Genomic DNA, 24,440 nt, shown 5'->3' with positions numbered 1-24,440 from the left:
ACTTATGTTTTTTTTCTCTGCAATTTGAACTTTCTGTAGCATTCAGGCTTGAATCCAGCTTGGTTTTACTATTGTCCAGACTTTGGCAGTATGTCCTGGAATTCTGTACTGAACAATAATAAAAATTAGGTCTCAGTAAAAATGTAAATCTTCTATACTGGTACATTGTGCTGAAGCATACTTTATTTCATTTTTTTCTCTCTCTTTGCATCAGCACAGATCCAAGAAAAAGATGGATTCCAAACTCTCACCCCCCCAAAAAAAAAAGCTTTCTATGACCCTCTTAAGATGTTACAACTTAGCCACGTGCTATCTGGAAATCTGTTTATGACTTATATACCATACACATTACTGAAAAAAAGACTTTTTTTAAAAAAAGTTGTTATAAAAGCCAAAGTGATTGTTCCTTTTTACCTCTTATATTTAAAGGAAATTATGATAATTCTTCATGCACTACTGTTAAGTGCTACAGCCTGTCTGTATGATTAGCCAGCTTAACAAAATGCCTTTCTGGCTGTTTTACTTCAAGTCTGACTGAGAAACAATTAGCTGACTTGGGGATTTATTTAATCTCACCAAGTAACCTGCTTAGAAAATGTGTTCAAATTCAAAGAATTTCTTAACATAAGCAGAGAAGCTAGTCACAATATGTTTGAAGGAGTCAAAGAAACCAGGAATTCAGTTGCCTGCTCTTTTAATTTCAGTTGCCTGCTCTCTGATTTTGTAACTGTGGAGGCAGTTCAGCTTTCAGGAGGACAAATGAATTATGTCTTCATCCTTCTGCATGTTTATCTTCCTCTGAGCCAAAATAAAATGTCAAAATAACTGTAAGTAAAATGGTTTGTTGTTGAAATGGCAGAGAGAAAGTGAAAACCCAAATATGGTTATTTTGATAAAAGAAACTGCATGAAAATAGAGTGCAACTTATTTTTATACTTTTGAGTTCCTTATCTAATAGAAGATGATAACAATATGTTCCTGCTTTTTTCAAAATAATGCATTATATAAAATAATTAAAAATGGTTAATATAGATAATTACTTATAAAGATTGGGAATGAAATATCTAGGGATTTATTCTCTGCTGGACTATTTGCAAGAAGCATTTTGGTACCATTTTAAGAGGAACTTGACAAGAGGAGCTTGACATAACCAGTCTAGACTATTAGATGTCCAGAATAGATACAAATGTACGTCTAAGTAATTATGAAAATTTTTATAAGTTATGAAAAGGTAATTTTGATCAAGAAGTTACATTTATCTGGATTCCAGAAGTACCATCACTTTTTTTTCCTGCCAAATTGATATTTGAGATTTAAAGCTAACACTTTTTATTGTATATCAAATTCAATAATTATCATTAAATGTTTCTCTATTTCAAAGTTTTACTAAAACATGTTTTTCCTTATGAGGAGAAAATATGATACAAAGTAAACATTTTTTAAACTCAAAAAGATATGAGTTTCAAAATTATCTGTGATGTCTCTGCAAGAACTTGCACAAAGGAGCAGAATATTTCATTGTGGGCAGTATTTCTCTTTCTTGAAGTCAGTCTTCTTCCTGTTTATTATTCCTGTTTTATAGAAAACTATTGAGAGATAAGGTTCCTTGGCTTTCTGTGCAGATGGAATTCCTGTTTGTCCCCTTAGACCAAGTGTATATATCATCCCAGTTTTCACAATGTCATAGTAGAATCTGAAATTTCGCCAGAACTGAATGCAGGGCAGGGTTAAGATCATGGTATTTGAAGGGAAGAGGCAATTTGACACAAGATCACTACATCAAAACCCTCCTGTTTATATATGGTGATTGCATGCTGCTAGTCTAGACTGCACTATGTATTTTTGATATCTATTCTTAACAGATTTTAGACTGTGTTTGTATGGATGATTGGTTTGGTGGCTGAAATAAAAAAATCAAACAACTATTTTTTCCTTTCTTTAAGTCACTCAGATTATCTGAATTGACCCAAATGATATGTATGATTTGCAAATATTATACATCTGTATTGCTTCTGTGAGTAAATCACTCTCTCAGAAGTTCAGTTCAGATGATTTTCATTTTGGACAAAGAAATTATTCATCTGAAAATTTTCTACCAGTCCTGACTAACATTGCACAATATTAGACCCCTGAAGTCCAAACATACTGATTTTTTGATTCATACCTATTGAATAATATATATTCCTGGGAAACTGCTGGGTAGAAACACCACATCCCCATTTTTTCACAAGTAGGGTTACAGTGGCATTTAAAGTTCTTTTTTCTATACTTTGGTGTCTCTCATAGACCCTGGAGAGAATTCTCCCTTTAATATTCAAAGCCCTTTATAGGACTAGACTGTGCCATTTCAGACTGGATAACATTTTCTTTTCCTCAGGTTAACCCTGATTATTGGTGTGACCTGATGATAGATGGGTAGAAAATTTCAGAAATAATGTAATGAATGTTAATTTTGGCCTTTCTTCTCTACTGCAATAGTCTGTCTATTTTATCAAGCAGAACTTGTGAAGGTTGAACAGCTTTTAGTGGTTGTAAAGAATAAATGCACATTATTTGTTTGATTTTGCATTTGATATGCAGCTAGTGCTTACAACATCTCTGACAAGCATCAGATTTTGACAACAATTTGTCACAATATTAGGGGGAAGAAGGTAGTAAAATATGTTCTAATTTGACTACTTAGGTATCCTGATGTGTTGTCTGGGAATCCAAGCAAGAATTCAGTAATTTTGTCTTTCCTTGGAATATCAGATCTATTAGAAAACAATAGGAGTCAGCTGCATTCCCTGAGGCTTCTCACGCATCTGATTTCCCTCTCAGTAACCTTTCAAAATCAGTCACAGATGGTCTTATTCTACATTATACTGGCATCTAACCTTTGTAAACTTGGACACTGGAGAGAATTAAAAAAGCAAAGTGTAAAAAGAGATACAATCTTCCATTTCAAAATGTTATCATTTCTGAAAGCAGCAACGATTTCATGACCTATAAAGTTCAATGTTGTGCTAGCTTACTTTGACCTTCACTTCTCTAATCTTTTAACCTTGATCATTGTTTATGCTTGTCCATATTATTTCTTAATTTCTTACTTTTAAATTTTTTTTTAATGTGGAATACATATTTGGATGTAACTTGAGATGTTATGAGTTCATGGACAAAGAATTCCACAATACTAGATAGGGATATAAAGCCCTGTTGAAATACACTGAACTACTCTAATTAACTTATGTGGTCTATGTGGCCCCTTACTACTGAATTCAACTTGAATCTGGTAGATTTGGTCACCATAACAGAGTTCAAACTCTCATTCTAAAATCATGGTCTTCCTTAATCAAAGGATCATAATAATAGATAACATTTAGCAGGTAACCGAAAAGAGAAAAGTTGAGAAAAACTTCTGTGTGTTCTTAAAGACGTTAACCTGTGATAAGCTGTGTTTATGTCAAGCTGAGAGTTTTTCCACCGTTTCCATTCTCTTTCCAATTCCACTCAGAGGCAGTGAATGAGCAGCTGGGTGGGGCTGAGCTGCCTACATTTGTACAGTAGTCCATAGCACAAGCCAGAGCTGCTACCATAACTAACAAAAGGACAGAATAGCCCAACCATTGTCTACATGTCAAAAAACCCAACCCTCAAAACCCAAAACCAACAAAAACCTGCTATAATTGTTAGGTGATAATATAAGCATCTCAAAGACAAGGGTCTAATAAAATAAAACATGCCTTCAGAATCCAGCAGAATTGTAATTTTCCCAGATAATTATCACCTGATATATGTTTTAAAAAGTATAACCTTCCACAAAAAAAAAAAAAAAAAAAAAAGCGAAATGAACAAACAACCCCTCCCCACCAAGCAAATAAACAACCGCAAACCACAGGCTCATTTCTGTTTAAAATTTTGCTTGTCAAATAGGAGAGGAACACAGGACAGATGGAAAAAATTGTTTTGTTTTATTTTGTTTTTGACTGGTTTCCATTGTGAACAGATTAATCATCTCTCCCTGATACCATGATCAGCATATCTAGAGAGTTAGAAAGTAGGAGCTCACATGAGACTATTTCCTTGGGAAGAGACCTTCTGAGCTTCAGAGATTCCTGTTGCAATATGTTGCCTGACTTTTAAGGTTTCTCTGTCATCTTACAGCTATACTGGTGTTCTGTTCTATTTCATACAGTAATAAAATGGGGACAGAAAATTACTCAATTACTGTCATGATCTCATAAATAAGAGTTGGTCCATGCAGATGACAAAGATCTACCACATAGCTATCTTTTATGTCTGTTTTCATTCTCCTTTCTATGGCTTTTCTGTAGTCTTCATTCCAAAGTTTAATTCCACAGTGTATGGATCATGATGAGGAGAGGTGGAAAAAACTGGTAGAAGGCAATCTTACACATACATCATGCATCCACTGCTGCTTCTAAACTTTCACTTTAGAATTCATTTGCAGTATCATCTGCAATTCCTATAGAAGCGGTAAATGATGTATGAAATGAAATATTTTTTTTGACTGATTGTACTGAGAATTCAGAGAATAGTGTTATAGCCACTGCTATAACAGGCATATTTATCTTATTTGCAATAATACTTGATATTAAGATAAGCTGTCAAGAATTTACTTGACCAAAAATTTTATAAAATTAGGGCAAGGCAGTTTTAAGACAAATAGACTGTTCTCAGGAAAATCAAGAGAAAAGAAAAGCAGTATTGTCACTGAATAACCCAATTGTTAGGCTTTATCTTGGAAGTAGGTCACTTTTTCTGAGGAAAGATGAGATTGCCCTAGAGATGGAGTAATATAAGGTTAAGGGAATGATTCAGGTATTAAAAATCCTTATTAGAAGTAAAGTTTGCACCTATTATGAGAGACAGATATCAGGGACTATAATACCATGTAATAATTATTATGATTACAAGAGAAACAGAATTTAACCAGATAAAGAATCAAATGTGTATTTCTTATGTGTAAATCTGTGTTCTGTGGTTTACCTGTTTTTCTTGAATAGACTCTTAAAAGTTTTTCTTTTGAAGTACTGAGAGAAGAAGACTCAAAGTAGCCTATTAGCAATAGACTAGATTGACTTCATCAGCTTGTGTGAACTGGTAGGGCTAGAGTGTGTGAAGAGTAGGTTTAAAATAATTATTTTTCAGTAGTCTGTCTTACTCTTAAATAGCAACAATAATAGCAAAGTGTTTTCTATTAAGGTGAGTGAATACACACACATGCACAAATGCTGAAATCTACAGTTTTGTGATATAATCTGCTCACTTTATCTACTCAGATTTTCTTTCATCTTCACAGCTGCTGTGACCTGTGTCACTGCTATTGAGGTCCTTAACTTACTGGTCTTACTGGTGCTCTTTGGTGCTGCTCTTTTGACCTCTGCACTTGAAGCTGTCAGCACTGAGAACTGACAGGTTTTTGCAGAACTAAAGTCAAGCACTTTCTTCTCTGCTTTCGAGATCCACACCTTGTTTCACCTGTTTTTCTATTCTCTAATTTAGAGATGATAAGAAGAAATCATTACATCACAAACACTGATGCTGGGGTTTTTTATTCCCTTTCCTGAAGATTTTCAGTAGAACTTCAGTGGCTTCACTTTTATGTCCTCAGAGCAGTCAATACATCATCCCATGTCTTAATGACACCTTGAATGCTTACTGTAGTAATTGCCTACCTAGTTCCTTGAGTTCATGAAAAAGATCTAATTATAGGATAACAAATATTGTAAACAGAGAAATGGGGAAATGTTCCCACATTTCTTCCAAACTGTAATTTTTTCAGGGGTTGGCTTTTTGGAAAGCGTTCATTGCCCATCCTACATATTTTCTGGAGTCTCAGAGTATAAACTGAAATCTACCATCAAAGACATGGTGTATTAGCCAGAATATGGTTTCAAATTTAATTTTTTTTCGTCACTTTTCACAAAAAAGTGAAAAAAATATATGTAGACACTTACTCTTAATTGTTCTTAAGCCAGAACTAAAAGGAAAATGCTTTATAAATTCCTAATTTCTCTTGTGTAAAAAACCAATTTTTTAAAAATACAGTACTCATCTTTCCAAGTAACCAGGCCATGACACGTAAACTTATATCTTTTTTATCTATGATGAAGACATAATTACTTAACATCAGAAAAGAAATTTTAAGTAAAATGTTTATAGTTTAATTCTTCTTGTTGTCCCACAGTTTCATCTGGTTTTTCCCCCTCTTTTATTTTAAGGCCTACTTTTCCCGTTCTTCACTTGGTAATAGCTGATGCTGTACTTTGATAAACTTGGTCTCATTAAGTGTTAGTGTCTGGTACAGCCCCAGTAGCCCTCAACAAGACTCATTGGAGGCACAGAGCAGATCGAAAAGCAATTAGCATTCTGGCTTGTGATAATTACCCACAGTATGGGAGGCTTATCCAAGATGCAGTTTCCACTGTGTCTAATAATAGGATTCTTTAAACACTGATATATTTTCATGGAGACACCAATGTTCTCATTTCAATTCTGTCACTTATCTCAGATAGGGGAAATAAACATCCCTCACATTTTTTTTCATCGTAAAGAAAAGTACACTGCTGCTCTGACAACTTGTAGTGTCACCTAAAAGTCACCTTGAATCATGTTTTAATCAGCTGGAACAAGGCAACATCTCATTTATTTCTGCAGTTTCCTTGCTCTGCAATGCACTGATTGCCGAGACAGAGAAATCCAAATTGAGCTCTGATTAAAATGGAATGAGGATGCAGATGCTGCTGTTGGTTCAGAGGGGCACTCTGCTCTGTGCTAGGAAAGGTCAAGGTGATTCGAGTTCCAATTAAAACAGAAAGATTTACTGCAGTTTGTGAATATGTTGCATTGAAGCAACTTCGTGCTGTGACAGATTGAATAATTTCTGAATCATTTGCCTTTGATCTATTATCTTTTATTATCAAAAGAACTTGCTTAAAAACAAAGTCAGTATTTTTACATTATTCAGTAAGATCTAATCCTGTTCTCATGAAAGTATTGTTTCAGAGTATTGCAATCATCCATCACTTCTCATTTGTAATCTGTACTTTAAAGTGGTTTGACATTTTTTTCAATTTTAATTTACTGTTGATTTTTAACATCTGTATAAACAATTAGTTCAAATGCTTTTATTTTTAACTTAATCCAATGATACAATATATAAATTAATCAGTAGTTGCCTAGATGGGCTGGAGATGAGACATCTATGTTGTTTCAATTCCTAGCTAAATATAGCTAAAGACCAAGTGATTACAACAATAATTCACATCACACAGAGATTTTAAAAATAGACATTGATGCTTGAATTACAGTATATGAAATTATAACTCATTTTTACACCTGGGTTGTGTCAGTTACATGACAATCCATTTATTGGTAACATTTTACAATGGATGAAATTTCCTATTAATTCAAGTGCACTCCAATAAACCCGATGCCCATAAATATGACAGAAACAACATGATATTATTCCTAGGTACAGAAAGCATGTTTAGAGTTTTGGGAGAGCAGTTCTGCCATATTATTGAGCTAGAAAGTGTAATACTGTCTGTAACCTTCCAGGAAGTAGACAGGAAAAGACTGAGGAGTGAGCTAATTTAAGTACTGATTCTACCTGGACACTAATCTGAACACTCTGGAAGAACATGGTAGTTACTTAATTTTTTTTTTTTTTTTTTTTTTTAGTTTTCTGAGAATATTGACAATACTGCCCATATTGTAATGAGACATTTTTCTGAGTTAGTAACTGATGTGAACAACAACAGAGTCTCAGTGCAGCTCCTTACCCTTACACCAGAGGAAACTGCACCTGACAGACCTTCATAAACTGAGCATGAGATTGGAAGTTTGATGACATAAGAAAAATGTGAGAGTTACTCCATTTGTGAATCTATGCAAAAGTACTAAGCAGGAAATTGTTGGGACCAAAGAAAAGGTCTTCTTGGAGACACCTGGGGGGGGGATGGATTTCGGAATAGTAATACTTACTGAAAATGGCACAGTGTCCCAGTTACAGCCAGTGACTTCTGAATGAAGGGAAGTTTGCATGCAGAGGCAGAAAGAGCCATGGCATGTTCCCACAGACTCTGTTCTCCAGGCAACCAGGGAATCCTGTCTTTTTGACAGCCTAGCAGTACAGCCATAGAGCAGTCATGTGTGCCCTGTCCTTGGGAGGTGCAGGGAGACTGCTTAGTGGAAGAATGAATCCAGGCCCTGTTAAACTCACTTACTCTAAGGAAACATCATAAAATGTTTCTTTTCTCCCACTCCTTATGCTCGTTTGCTCTTCTCTTTCTTTACCTGGTAAATCAAAGGTTCAGTCTTTCTGGATGACTTTGCTTGTTACGTAGCTTCACTTTTATAGACTAGGTGTGGTGAGATTGCAGACTTTGGCTCACTTGTAGTTTCAGTCCTTGACCTAGACCGTTATTCAAAGAAAATAGTATTTATGCTGTATTAGAAAATTAAGCTTATCAATCAGGCATTTGTGCAGTGGTCTGTCATTGACACAAACTGCAGTCCCCAAATAACATAAATAAGCTCTGATCTCCCTAGACTTGGGAAGATATATTAAGTGGTGGAGGTACATGGAGGTAACAAGTGTTCTAATGCCCATTGTGCCTCTGAAAATCTTTCCCTTATACTAAAACTACTTCTTACTTTATAACCCATTTAAAATTTCCTGTTTAAATATTTGAGAATGTTACATTATATCTCATTTTTCTACAGGTCGATATAGATTAAAATGGATTGTTTGAGTCTACTGACATTAGCAAGAGTTCCACGCATTTTTAAAATAGAGCTTTTCTTATGCTCTACTCAAAATTTAAAATATTTCTCAGCCCAGTTTTACAAATTCAGCGGAAAATATTTACCATACAGGCATTAGTATTAAATACTGCTATCCATATTTGAATATTACTAATGAAAAAATGAGAAATGAATGTATTGAATATAGTGACTTAATAATATAATCCAAAAATTGACTAGCATGATACCTGATATTTTAATTTGATTCAAGGGCTTTAATTTTGAGGCTGACTAAATACTCTTTGTAATTCAATAGATATAGGTGTTTAGCCAGATATTTCAATGTTTTTTCACTTTACTGAGGCTACAATTCTGTTAGTAAATGACGTTGTAAAATTTATTTTCTGCTCCTGGCAGCAAGGGACATGCTACCATTTTGGTGTGCCCCCTTTCTGTGATGCATTACTTTAGGTTCATATGTGCACTCTCATATCTTATTGCATCAAAGTTCTTTCCATGTTGCAAAACATGCTGGGGGATGCGTCTGCTTCCCTTAGCCCCAGAGCCATGTCCTCTTCACCTGTCCTATTCAGCTTAAATTCAGCTACTCTTTGGATGCTTTGAATTATAGCAAGCTCTGACTCTTTGGGACAGTAAAATATTCCAGAGTCTTAGTACATTTGGCATGGTGTTGAGGAAGAAATGTATTGATACTAACCAGGCATCTTAAATCACTCTTAGATGCACCTAACTCAAAATGTTTTTGACAGCTTATAGAACCAGACAGAAGATACAAATATCTGATATAGGTAGAAAAAAAAAAAAAGAAAGAAGAAACCATGTTTGATCTGCTTGCAGTAAGAAAGATTTCTTTCCTCCTCCTTCGATCACTTTCTTCTTCCCTCTCTTAACTGAGACTGACCTTGCTGCTAGTGAGCCACACTGAGGAGTGGTGGCTTTGTGGAGCCTTTCTAAACAACTTATTTTTCAGGGAAATCATAATGCTGGCTTCAGAGTTTAATTCACTTCCCTTAGAAAATCAGGTAATGTCCTCCAGGTATGCTGCTTCAAGAGCCCCTAGCCCATGCCATTCCCCAGTCTTTGTACAAGTGTTGCCTGGGAAGGTGCTCATTTGGAGTGTTCCATGCCAAGGCATAGAAAAATATATGCAAACATGTGTCAGCACTCAAATTTAGGACCTGGCCAGGTATACTTTACTAGCAAAAGCAAACCTCAGGGTACAAAAAATGTATTTATTATTTTTTTATCATCATGGAAAAGTAATAGCGTTACACTTGGAAACTCAAAAAAATCTCTTGGTTTTTGGTGTTTTTTTCTTAGATGCCTTTGAAATGTTTATTTTATTAAAAGGATTTATAATAATCTACCTCATAGCCTGGAACAAAATCCATTGTCCCTGAAATACTGTCATTATCATTGGCTATTATCAAGGAGGGATTATATGGACCAATGGCACACCGAGTTTCCTCAATATGCTTGTGAACAGTGTGTTTAAAAGAGAATATTTAATTCTGTAGTAAACATTTTGTGCTTTGTTAGCTACTGGGAAAAGGAGGACATGAAAAGGCTGACTTCAATTTTATTTAAATTCAATTTATTTGAATTTATTTGAATTTGTAAGTCTGGATAATCTACTTTAATGTTGGTTTTACTAACAATTAATGTAAAGCTTATACACAGATGATGCAGTCCACCTCTGCTAGAGAAAGGACCTATATCTGAAATATTAACAGCAGCATTGATTACTTTTATGAAAATATTTTAAGCTCCAGTTACTTAAGAAAGTAAAAAAAAAAAAAAAGCCTAAAATTTTTAAATTGCCTAAAAAAATTGCCTCATCTACCATTCTGCACTTATTGCTGTTTTATTTACAAAAGCTGAATTGCATCTTATAAATTAGGAAGCATAATTTTACTTCATACAAAAAAGGCGGTGAACTAAAAGCTAGGTTAAAGTGTGTATTCAATTACAGATTTTGGATATTACAGATTTGGGGTTAGGAAGAACTTCAGTCCAGATTCTCAGATGATTTTTTCTGAACATCCACTGGTAGAAGTTAAATTTATTCTGCACTTTTTATTACAGGCCTTAGCCTCATTTGATATTTTTCAGATATTGCCTAAAATGTGTGTATTGAAGCTGAATACTGGTGTAAGAAATTAAAACCTGAGATCTGCAGGAGTTTTGTTTTTCTTTCCACTCTGCTGGAGCAATAGCCATGTTCTATTTGAGTTCAAAGTGTCTTTGCTGCAGAGAAGCCCAGATGAGTTCTGATGCTTGTTTCTGATGGAGTTTATTTTGTGTGCCCTTGGCTACTGTGCAGGTTCTATGAAAGGTGTAGTCTTACACACTGAGGGTGATCATGCTTTTCTATGGTGAAAAAATATGGCTCATGACTCTCCAGTGCATATCCTTGTATGTAAATGGATGCTGAGCACTTGTTGTCTCTTAAAATATCTGTAATTTTATTTTGCCAAAGATTCAGGCTCAGATTCTGCATCTCACAGCATACTTGCATTTTGCTAAAGCAGAAAAGTTTCTACCTCTTTACATTACGCATTAGGGTCTATCCTATTTGAAGGGAAAACCTGTCCTTTTGTGAAAATTTGTGCTGTAGAAATGCTCTATTTTTTTTTTTCTTTGCAGAAGAAAATGGTTTCATACTGTCTTGAAAACTGTGAAGTGATGATGTAATACATATGATTGCTGCTGTAATTTTTTCTTTCTTCTTTGACAATACTCTAATATAAGAAAAAGCTAGATACCTGGTTCTTTTATATTCTTTGAGGCTGTCAGGAGTTTGAGATACAGTTTCAGTAATTTAGAAAGACTAGATTGATGTGAAGCAAATCTTAACTTTGATTACTTCAGCCTTGCATGCTGTCCACAGTAACTACATATTTCTGTCTTTCCTTTGAACTCTGAATATAGAACAAGTTTCTACTTGCAAAGATGATTGTTAGCTAATTCAGTGTGTAAATTACATGATGGCTGAAATATTTCAGTGGGATGCTCTGAGTAACAGAATAAATTGTAGCCAATAATGTCAAATATCTGGTCCTGTAAGACTCAGACTTTTACTTTAATCTTCTAAAGATTCAGAGAGAATAAAGAAGTACTGTTGATATGGATAAACATAAAAAATAAGGCTATAGATCACCGGCTGATATAAAGTAATAAAGACCTATTTACCTTGAAATTTTAGAATGCATTTCAACTCAGTTGAGACTCTGACCCTGTAATTTTTTTCTGCTTTCCAGTATCATACAGTATGACCTTGCTTAAATTTGTTTTCATGAACCTTCCTTGATTGAATGAAAAAGGAAATCTGATTATGTGTTGAATACAGGGAGATGAATGTGTAGAATTTACTTCTTTACAGAAAATCTATGCCTCTTAAATGTCTCCCTTTTCCCTTCCCTTCCCTTCCCTTCCCTTCCCTTCCCTTCCCTTCCCTTCCCTTCCCTTCCCTTCCCTTCCCTTCCCTTCCCTTCCCTTCCCTTCCCTTCCCTTCCCTTCCCTTCCCTTCCCTTCCCTTCCCTTCCCTTCCCTTCCCTTCCCCACTTTCCCCACTTTCCCCATTTTCCTTTTCCTTGAACACTCAGTTGTGGCATAACTTTACTCCTGTCCTATGGTGAGTGGCTTGAGATGGAACAGAAATCGTTTACTATTGCATGCCTTGGAAATTTTGTATTATGTATCTGGTTATGCTTCTATTATTGTTAAAACTTTTCTAATAACTTTTCAATATCACTTTTATCTAACATATAAACTTTTTGCCTGGGAATATATCTGCATTTTTTCTACTCCTACAGAGAAAACAGAATTATCTAGGGTCATTTAAAAACCACAAAATCGTTATTTCTAGCCATGTGTTTCTTTCTTTCAGACCCAATTAGTTGTTCAGTAATGTACCTAATTATTCCCTCACTTTTAAGAAGTATCAGTTTTAAAATGTGGCATGACCCAGAGAAATGGAAATAATTTTTTAACTAAAGTTTTAGATGGAATTTAGGGTTATTAGATAGCACAAAATCAAAAAAATCAGAGGCAACTAACTTAGACATGCAGAATTACTAAGTTTATAATGATTGACTTTGGCAAATCCTTTACATTTTCATGCATCAGAAAAGAACAAAAGATGTTGAAACAAATGGACAGCTGGGGGAGGGAAAGGAGAAAATTTAATTCTTTGTGGTATATGTATATCAGCCTGTGATGGATAGACTTGATGGCTAATATCACAAATTTAATAAAGGAAAGTTCACGCTTCATATCACAAAATTATCACCTTCTAGGGCAAGAAAGCTTTTCCTCTTGTGCAGCCTTGTAAAAATTGGCTAGCTGGACATCTGGGAAGAATCAAATCACTAATTGCTCTTCAAGTATAAAAACATGGATTTTCCCCTTATTATGTTTTTCTCAAAGGATTAGTACCTTGAATTGTTTAAAACCGCCAGAAGATCTGCAGTGAATCATGGGTCCAGGAGAAGAAGGATGTAAGTGGTGGACCTCTGGTCTAAAACCTGGTCTAAAACCTCTGGTCTAACCTCTACCTCTGGTCTAAAAATGATCTTCATAACATATCATCTGAGTCTCATGGGATAGCTCAAAATTTAATCTCACATTTTTGATGCAGTACTACTTATTAAATAATGTCTTGGGTCAAAGCTGGGTTTCTCGTCTTCTTTGGGGTTTTAACGATGTTATAAAAGTTTCTGACAAGAAATCTCTGTTTATAAACGGAAGATGTCAAGATCCATTTTTTGCTACAATGCTGCAATATTTTCAGGTAAAATAGAAATGTGTTTTAAAATATCTTCAAGCAGTGTTACAGGAATTTAGAATGACATGCCAAAAATAGCTTTTCTGTGAAGAAAATTGTTTTTTTAAACCAAAGCATTGCATAGAAATCATTCTGGTCTCCAAGATATTTGATAAATTGTTCCCGCATATTTTATGAGTCAGTCAATAAATATAATTATTGGGAACAGTCATATATTCTACATCTTGTCACTTTGTAGCCTATTTTTTTATTTGATAGCTTTTTTTCTTGAACCTCATTGTAAACCTCTTTAAAAAAAAGTGATCTCTTTATCAGCTGGAAATTGGGAAACTGCCATATATTTTTTTATATCCTTTGCTATCAGCAGATCAAACTCCCATTAGAAACACTTCCAGCTGTTTATTCTAATGTATGAAAACTAGAAAATGAGCAGCAAAAAAAGTCAGTTTTCGTGTTCCCAATAGATATTCAGCTGAGATGCAAATAAGTATAGATATCTAAAGACATGCATGTATCTAAATGTGTGCTTATGTGTTTGGGGTTTTTTTTTTCTTTCTTTCTTTAGGAGAAATTCTTTCCAAAGCTCTTGATGTCTTGGTTTTGTTTTCTTCAAAAATTGCAGCATTGACTAATGTCATCTTCAGTCACACAGAACTACTATATATTTCTATATATAAAGCCTTTATTGGGGAGAGAATGCAAGATATATTTTCTGATGATAAAAATCATTATAATTTTTTTGATCTTATAATTTGCAACTATCATGTTTTTATACACCAGGATTAGAATATGTTTATTTAAGTAGTTGTTTAATTTGACTTGCTCACATGGTGTTGCTTTATGCCAAACCATACCACTGAAAACACCTCTGTAATTTAGAGATGCTTAAAGAAAGCCATATTTAACACCAGAGTGTGATGAGATATTCAAATGATGTTCTTTTAATTTAAAACTGAATTTTTATTTCTTTCCTCAGTGCCAGCATTTTCAACTTAGAAATACAGATTTGTGAGTACAAATTTACCAATTTACATACAAGAGTAAGATAATCCAATGTTTATTAAATTAAATGGAGATATTCTTCCTGAACTTAGTAGAAAGCACTGAGACTAGAACCAGTAGAAAAGTCAGTTTATGGGAGAAAAGTATAAAACCCCTTGTTTATTGGAAAGTAACTGGTGAGCTAGTGATCAGTGCTGCAACATGGAAAGGTCATTTCACCATAGTTTTCCTTATTGCCACCAACTCAACAATACATGAGTGAGAGAAAAATGCTTAAGAAGAACATTCCATCACCATCTGGCCTATAAATACCAAGCCATATCTCTAAAAATTGTCTAGTCACAGCACGTACTTTCTTCTATAAGGTGTCTATAATTTTTTTATATTTGTTCCTATTATCTACCTCTGCATAGGTTCCTCTGAGTAAACTACAGGTGAAAGAATTTTCCTGGCTCCAGCTGGAAAAGACACTTTTTAAGAGAGCAACTGATATAAAGAGCTGCTGGCTACTGAGGCTATTTGTCTTCTAGGCTGAATGCAAGATCAGAAATCTATACAGATAACAAAGCCAAGTGAAAAGACTTTATTGGGGTCTATATGGTTCCAAAGGGAGATTCTGGTCCTTCCTTCAGTGATATATTAAGAGTCTTGATGTAAATAGTTTTAAAGAAGCATTTATAAATGCTTCCCCTGCCAAATAAAAGTAGATTTAAATGCTAGCGTAGCTAGTTTGCCTTCCTGGAGACAATCTTCTGGTTGTTGTTTTTTTGTCTATTATTTCATGAAAATAATGACTAGAAAAGAGAAGATAGTTGGGGTCAGGAACAAAAGCTGAACAGTAATAGGGATCACTTGGAATAGTATTTCTAAATAAATGAGAATATAATGTTCTATAAAGAATTATAAAATATCAATAGCATCATTGGGATAAATAGAAAAATTACTCAAGAATGTTACTTTCATTTCAATTCATGGAAGATAAGGTCTGAAACATAACAGAATGTTGCTAACACAGAACAATGTTGCTAACACAGAAGAAGCCTACGAGTGTTTGCTAGTTACTGTAGTAATTACTCTCTACTTTCTCTAAGATTTCTTTTAAAGTTCTTGGAATCAGAATCTTAATGCTTCTATATGTCAGTAAATGAAAATTATTCCTTTTCCTTTGTTGTTCCAGATCTTCACAAGATCTTCTTCACTTTTCCCTCTGTTGAATTTCAAAAGCAACAGCTTAAATTTTGGCTATGGAGTAAAGCAGTATTAAAAACTGGCTTGTCTTGATATATGTATGTATCAGCACATTTAGCAAATTTCTTTTCCCTACCAGACTGTTTTTACTGTTACTTTCAACTAGCCTGAATGGAAGGAAAATATTTGGGCAGAAGCAGATGGTGTTGGTTAGTGAGAACTACTTACAGTGACAACGTAATGTTAACAAGCTGAATGTCTCAGAACATTTACATTATAAGATGGAAATTGGAGTAAATATTTTTAATATGAACTATTTTTAGTGTAGTGAGCACTTTATGCTGAAGTAACTGAAGTCGGTGGCTATCCCACTCTTGGCAATGAAGCACTGATTCTTTGTAACTGTGGGTGTGCATGCATAATTAGTTCCGTCAAGATAGTGACTAAGTCTTAACTAATGATGGAAATTCTGTCATTTAATCTAGTTATACTTGGAGACATGCCTTACCCTGAGAGTTTACAGTTTTAAAGAGACAGACAATCTCATAGATGACATATAAAAAAAAAAAAGAGAATTACATAATTGCGTACATTTTAGAAATAAAAGAGAGTTTGTTTTGAGTTATTTATAGATACAGAGTTATTGTGTGTTTTAAATGCAGCTAGTAATGAAGCCTGACACAGACACTTGCTCGTTCTCCCTGGGTTGAATGCTGAAAAGCATCAAAAGGGTAAAAGGGAGAGAACTTGTGAGTTGAGATAATGACAGTTTAATAAGTAAAGCAAAAGCCACGCACACAAACAAAGCAAAACAAGAAAAAACAAGGAATTCCTTCACAACTGCCCATGGGCAGGGAGGTGTTCAACCAGAAAAGTTTTCAGAGCTCCATCATGTGTAACAGTGACTTGGGAGGGCAAAAGCCATCACTTCAAATGTCCCCTTTCCTTGTCCCCTTTCCTTCTTCTTCCCCCAAATTTATATGCTGAGCATGATACCACTTAGTATGGAATATCCCTTGGGTCACTTGAGTTCAGGTGTCCCAGATTTGTCTCCTCCCAACTTCCTGGGCACCCCTGACCTCCTCACTGTCAGGGCAGCATAAGATGCAGAAAAGATTCTGTGCAAACGCTACTCAACAATATTGGAAATATGTGCATTATTAACCTTGTTTCCAGCGCAAATCCAAAGCACAGACTCATATTAGCTACTTCTGAAGAAAATTATCTCTTCCAAAACCTGCACAACTGCATTTATATCTTAGTTTTGAATGGCACATAAGCTTCATACATTCCAGCGGCATCTACAGTTCCATCTGACAGCTCTCATGAAGTCCTTACAGAAAGAAATGGATTGGATTTCCTATGGGTCTGCCTTAGTAGACCTTTGCTATAGATTTTGATGCATTCATTTTTGAATGAATAATTAGAAAGGTCAGAGCTCAACAGGGACCTTAGGCAATGTTCAATATCTTGCCAGTAGTGGACCTAAAATGTTCGTGTGAATGCAGAATGTGTAACTGAACTATTTTGAAGAAAGTAGGTAAAACAGTAAGCTGTTACCTCAAGACACTTGAATTCAGAAAATGTTATTGAATTCTAACTCACTCCAAGTGCTGACTGAAAGAAAGGCTGACCATTGCTTTAGAAAGTGTAGGATGCTTCCTGTGCGTATGACTAGATTAGTGAGACATGCCTTTGCCTGAATTAAGGTGCAAATGAGACCACATGCCTAAGTCAATAACATGGATTTTATTTAACAGTAAATGTGAGGTGGGAGGAGAGACGTGCTTATCTTAAGTTCCCCCTGTGGTGGTTTATCGTATGGCAATTTCCTTCTGGACTGACAGAGCACACTGCTATCTCACACTGAACTGCTGCTGACCAGCATGCCCAGATCCCTTTCTGCAGGGCTGCCCTCCAGCCCCTCCTCTCCCAGTCTGTAAATATGTACAGTATTGCTCCAACCTAGGTGCAAATCCATCACTTGGACCTGACAGATTTTTATCTCTTATTGGTGTTATCCCTTTCATAATTGACGAGTCCTTGATTTTTCGGCTGTTTTCTGATGGTTGGGCTGCTGTGTAAAATGAGCCTACAGGTGTATGGCAGGTAGAGGCTCTCAACCTGGCTGGTACAAACACCCAGAGACAACAGGCTGCAGCATCTGGAGTCTGCTCCAGACTAAGTAGGAGCTCAGGTGGTGATGCTCCAGAGAGCATGGTGTCCTGTCTGGGAATGATACCTAGGCACATCAGAGGCTCTGACCCAGATGAGTATCATGGATCTGGAGCAGCTAGGACTGCCTGTGGAACACAGCGGTCTCACTTGCAGGGAATGAGTAGTGGTAAAAGCTCTGCATTGTTGGGTGAAATTTGTCCCCCACTTGGGTCATGACAACCCCAAGCAATACTACAGACTTGGGAAAGAGAGGCTGGAATGGTGACCAGCAAGAAAAAGACTTGAAGGTGCTGGTCAACAGCCAGCTGAACATGAGCCAACATGCCCAGGTGGCCAAGAAGGCCAAAGGCACCCTGGCCTCTATCAGCAGTACTGTAGCCAGTAGGACCAGGGCAGTGATTTTCCCCCTGTATCACACTGGTAAGGATGGCGTTTCAAATCCTGTGTTCAGTTCTGGGCCCCTCACAGCAAGAAAGACATTGAGGTGCTGGAGTGTGTCCAGAGAAGGGCATTGGAGCTTGTGAAGGGTCTAGGGGGTAAATCTCTTCAGGAACAGCAGACAGAACTGGAGTTGTTTATCCTGGAGTGAAGGAGTCTCAGGGAAGACCTTATTGCTCTCTACTACTACCTGAAAGACTGAGAGTAGGACTATCTTAAAAGTAATTTCTAATCTAAATGACTATATGATTCTGTGAAATATTACAGGGGGCAGATGAGCAGGCTGTGTGCTATTAGAAAGGAAAAACCAGGGTTAACTGAGGCTTCATAGCAACTTTACAGACAGAAGAGCCTAAGTTCTTCCCCCACTGGGAAGATCTTTTCCTAGAGAAGGAAAGGTATGTAGAGAGGCTATGTTTGTGTGACTCATGGATGAAGATCTGCGAGATGAGACAGGCTTGAAGCTGCTGATTTTCTGGAGTAAGAGAAAGGCTTCTCTGATGTCAGATTTGATCTTATAGACATGGATACTGCACCACAGTAGCCATACAAAGGAACAACCTCTCCTAAGGAGGATCTGTGGGAGAGCTGGACATTAATAGACTATCAGCACCAGGATGGAGATCCTCTTTTGATGGGAGCAGAAGCATTTAGCTGCTCAGCAGATATACCATCACAGAAATTTACTGCTTGCCATAGATTTAAAGTCCATGTTTTTGGTGTGGCAGAGAGACTGCAGAAGACCTGAGACTATTATTAATGAGAAAGTCACAGACATAACTTGTGTCATCGTGAGGCTGTTTGCTATCATCTACAGCTGGTCATGGAACCAGGAGAAGCCCTTGATGACTGGAAACAGAAAGAGAGACATTGCATTTGTTTTAAAGAGTGAGTGGGAACGTCAGTGGAACTCCAGGGAGGGGCTGATCCACCACACTTCACCCCTTGTAAAACTATTATGTGAATAAAACACATACTGGCCATGTGAAAGTGGTGGGTATGCATGAGTTTCCCAAGGGTAAATAAATCTTCACTAACCTGACTACTTTTTAATACAAGTTTAGTGTTTGCAAATGAGTTTATGGATATCAGAGAGTAGTGTTTTTTTTTTTCTTCCAGGACTGCAAAGGCTTTTAACCTTGTCCATCAGAGCATCAGAGCATCTCTGTGTTTCAGAGAGGGATGTTACAGTGTAGAAGGGTGGATTAGTAGCTTGGTAGAGTGCTGGCTCTGTGGATGAATCTAAAGGAAAGGGGTTAACAGTGTGTATTCTACCTGGAGGTTAGTTGCAAGTGGAGCTCCTCTGAGTTTTAACTTGAGGGCTATCTTGTTTCATGTTTTCATCAACACTCTAGACAAGGGGAGAAAATTCACCTTTATCAAGTTTGTGCATGACATCAAACTGGTTCACAGCTTGTGTACTCCAGGGATGGGATCTGAATGCCATCTCTGAATGATTGAATGTTATTATCTAAGGTAAGCAGGTTGACTTGGCATGCGGACCAATGATGTTCTCTGCCATACACTGAAACTTTTTGTTTCTGTGGCAGTTAGTTCAAGGAAATTTGTATAAAATCTGGACTGAGCTAAGGTAACTTCTTATGACAAGCTTTTATGATCATGGCTGTGAGTGTTGTTCATAGAACTTTGTACTTTGATCTATAGTTTAGCTGTATGTACACTTTTACACACACATGTACATTTTGACATAAAGTGGTGTGTCACTCTAAATCATAACAGTTTGGTGATATCTGTTCTAGTTTTTCACTGCATCAGTCAGTATTTCCAGTTAACCTAGCTGTGCTGATCAACCCTGTTTTGATAACCCGGGTATAGGTGAAGAACTGAGTATGGCATACAGCTGTCTGAACCACTGGTGAGTGCATTGCTTCATCCATAGAGTTCAGGGCAATGGTATGGATGTCACATTAAATTCCAGAAATAGTGCCAACATGTAGGCATGGTTTCTGCATGCTAGTTTGGACTTTCAGTGCTGTCCTGAAGTAAATCCATTGCTTTGTGTTCCAACATGAGTATAGGCATTAATTGCCGTTCTGTTGACACTATCAATTTCCCATTATATAGATGTGATAAGCTAGGCATGAGAGAGTAAGGCTGCTAATTCTGTTCAGAGCTTTACAGTGGCATGACTTAGAACACTGCAAAATTTGGTTGCAGATCTGAAGTAGGTTTTCAATTCCATTACTATTTTTTCAAAGTAGCTCTGTATAATTATCTGTGTAGAAAAGAAGCTTTCTACACAATTAAAAACCTAAGCTGATGACTGCTACAAGGGATTTTTTTAATTGCTTTCATCAAGTTGGGCAAATTTCACATTACATTTTTAAAGTCACTGTTTACAAAAATCTCATAATTAAAAGCACTTGCAAAAATGTTAGTACTCTTTGAACCAGGGAGTAAAGTGCATGCAATTTTTTTAATAAACTGTTGAAGCTACACTTTCAGTCTGGAAAAGGCTGTTACATTTGTAGGATAGGACTCATGCTGATTTTCATAAGCACTTATGCTAGGCATGTATTCAGTGGTTCTTAAAAATCAAATCACATGAGCTAGATAGAGTGCTGTGCTGTAAACTGTAATGATTAAGTGCCTGTAACTTATTTATTGCCTGGTTACAGATACCTGGCATCATATGAGATGCCAAAGTTATCCAGACAGGGTTCTGGAGACTGTTCAAAAAAAGCCCAGGTCTGCTGCAAGTCCTGAATAATTCTAGGTAAAATAACTTGGTTAAATGCTCTGCTGGTTTATGGCTGTGATAAGAGTAAATGTTCTTTCATAGTAGCTCATATGGTGCTGTGTTTTGGATTTGTGATCAAAGCAGCTTTAATAATACAGGGAAGTTTTAGGCATTGCTGAAGTGCTTTCCTCCATCTCCCCCCATCCCACCAGCAAGTATTCTGGGGATGTACAAGGACTTAGAATGTTGCCTCAGCTGCATGTGCTGCCTATGATGTCATATAGCATGGAATATCCTTTGGATCAGCTCAGGTCTGCTGTCCCAGCTGTGTCCCCTTCTGAGTGATGGTGTTAGACTTCCCAAGTAACTGCTCGGCTTGATGAAGCCTGACGTTCCTTGGGATAGCTGAACACCTACCTGCCAATGGGAAGTGCTGGATGATTGTCTCATTTTGCTTGGTTTGTGCACAGCTTTTGCTTTCCCTACTAAAGTGTCTTTGTCTCAATCCATAAATTTTCTCATTGCTATCCTTCCCCTTATCTCCAATGCCACTGTGGGAAATGAGTGAGAAGCCCTGTGGGGCTGAGTTGCATGCTGAGCTTAATTCACAAAGAATTTTTTTTTTTTAACACCCAAATTAAGTATGTATGTCCATTTACTGTAAAACAGATGGCGGAGGTGATCTGTGCCACAATCTCAAGCAAAATTTCCTATCTTCAGGAAGACCCTGGAGAATATTCAAAGTTCACAGGCCAACTTATATCCTCCTTGATAGATGATTCTTAAAATTAACATGAGTACAAATTTAAAATCCAAAACACTTACCTTTAATTACATCTATGAGGCATCTAATCAAATTTAATAAATAATTATTAATTTTCCTTGTTGACTGCATACAAATTGTAAATTATAAGTAGTAATTTATATCACTTTACTAGGATTTATTTGATTAATTCTACCATATTTTTGTTGGGTTCCAGTTCAATTGAAAATTAGGATAACTTACAAGTACAACAATGCACTTAATGTCATTGTGTGTAGAAACAGGAGTATTAAAAACATCAATATGATTTAATGTTTGTTTGTGCATGTGGTTTGAAACCTCAGATTGAAAACCTGAGGAAAATGTAGAAGCAGCTTCTGCTTTAATCTTTTTGTCAGAATGCAAGTCCAACTGGGCAAACATTGGTATGGAGAGGAATCAGGAAAAGTGTTGACAGTGTTGAAACAAATCGTAGCAAGAGAAAGAAGTGTCAGCCCTGAAGTCAACTGAGAAGTGGGAACCATGTAAAAGGCCCAGGGTTGCTGCAGTAAAGTTTCAGTGTCTGCTCATAGTCTGAAGAGATCAGAGATCTCTGCTTCCAGTTCTCTTTTTGAGATCTTTCTGAGTTTGGTGTCTCTGGCAGGTTTTTCTGTGAAAGGGCAGAAAGCCAGATACAGTTGCAGGGGAGACTAGGAATGAAAGAAAAACACAGGAGGATGTCTGCTCTGCTGGTCCCAGGTTCTGAGCTGAATAAAGGGATTATACACTGGGAATCACAACCCTGAGGCTGGGCTTTTGGCACAGAAAGTCCTGCAGAGTGACTGTCCAGAGTCTCCACTGCAGGCTATATAAAGTAAGGGAAAAAGGATGTGACATGGTGGAAAGGCTCCATTGTTGCCAGCAAGGGAAGGGTCAGGGCAAAGGGTTGAAACAAAGGACAATAAGTGCCCTTGATACAGTAAATGCTGCTGAGGTCAATGGAACAGAACTTTGCTAGTCAGGAGACATGGCAAATGTTATTGCCAGTGATTATTGGCACCAACCTGTATTAAGGACTGTGAACTCTTGGGCTGTGAGCGAATCAACCATACTAGCAGTAGGTTTTTGGAGTCAGAGGCATCAGAGGTACACTTTGCCTATACAAGGACACTACTTTTGGAAGTTAGGGAAGAATGAAGAATAATATTACCAGTGTATTCAGCACAGGAAATCATAATTTCAGTCTGTAGCTATCTACCAGCAACACAAATAAATCATGCTGTTGGTATCCTACTCTTCCCAATGATCTGACTTCAAATTCTAATTGTTCTTGTGGATATCAGGTTTGTTAGAGGGTTAGTTTTGCCATGTTTCCCTTCCAAGGAAGATGCAGGAACTTCAGTGAGGTGCAGCATAGATATTCATAACTGAAATGTCCGGATTCTCTTTATAGGATCTGCATATACAAATAATTTAAAAGTAATTAATCTGTTTGGGATGTTTTCTTGGTCTGACTGAATATGTTATGAGACATTTGTCTCAAAAAGTAGTTTGGGCAGCTTTCTGCAGTGTAGACACTGAAACTATCATCTAGATATTAATTCCTGATGTCTTTGGATTTTTATCTGATATTGCCAGATCAAAAATTCTTCTGTATTTTATTTTTTATGTCTTGCGTAAATTGCAGTAAGTCAGTTTAAATCAGGTACCCATCTTGTCTCTTACTGATACCATATCATTAATTTCATTAAAAAAAAAAAGAAAATAGAATGAAAAGAGCATGGTTGTTTGGTTATTTTACAAGAACACTTCAAGAAATGGGTATAGTAGGAAATTCTGAAGTCATACATGCTCTGTCTTAAGCTGATCTTTGCTAATATATTACATGTCAAATAAACCTTAAGGTCATAATTTTTAAGTACCAATCTAAGTCCAGAACTATAGCCTTATTCCACAATGTGCACATTCCTGAAATTACAATAATTGCTATGTTGTATGAATTCCTAGATTTGCTTCAGTACAAGTTTACTCTGAGCCAGAGGAAAATTCTCTTGGTGAAATCCAGATTGAAGATCTTTAGTTTTGGAGGACACTAAATATACAAATTTGAGTGTGTATGAATGTGAAGACTGAAACATCATGTGGCTGGAGGGTTGTGTGATATAGGGATAAGCTGTCAGATTTTGGGTATATCAGGTGCAATGGGGCAGGAGGAATAAAATCTGGATGTTGGATAGTTTGTACCCATAGTTTCACCAAAGCAAATGAAATCTTACTTATGGCACAGCTAATCTAATGAATTAACTACTCACAATAAGTAGTTTGATATAAAAACCATGTGACAATAGTTATTTCTTCCTATGATAGTTTCAGTAGGTCTCAAATAACTTGGAGTTCTGTTCTCATGCAGCAGAGCCCATGAGACAGACTTCAGTGGCAGCAAATTTCTCATGCATTTACTAAAACAATCTGCTTCCATCCTGATGCAAAAGAGATTTTCCTCTTTACTGACCATCTGCTTCATGTTTGGAGACAATACATCTCCATCTATGTATCTTGTTTAAAAAAATCCCAACCCCATTGTGACTTTGAGTATGACAGTAAGTGAATCTTAGAAAAAGGAGGAGAAACAT

Source organism: Zonotrichia albicollis, chromosome 1 (assembly GCF_047830755.1).
Source record: "Zonotrichia albicollis isolate bZonAlb1 chromosome 1, bZonAlb1.hap1, whole genome shotgun sequence".
Classification (NCBI taxonomy): domain Eukaryota; kingdom Metazoa; phylum Chordata; class Aves; order Passeriformes; family Passerellidae; genus Zonotrichia; species Zonotrichia albicollis.
Note: the sequence above shows the minus strand (reverse complement) of the source record.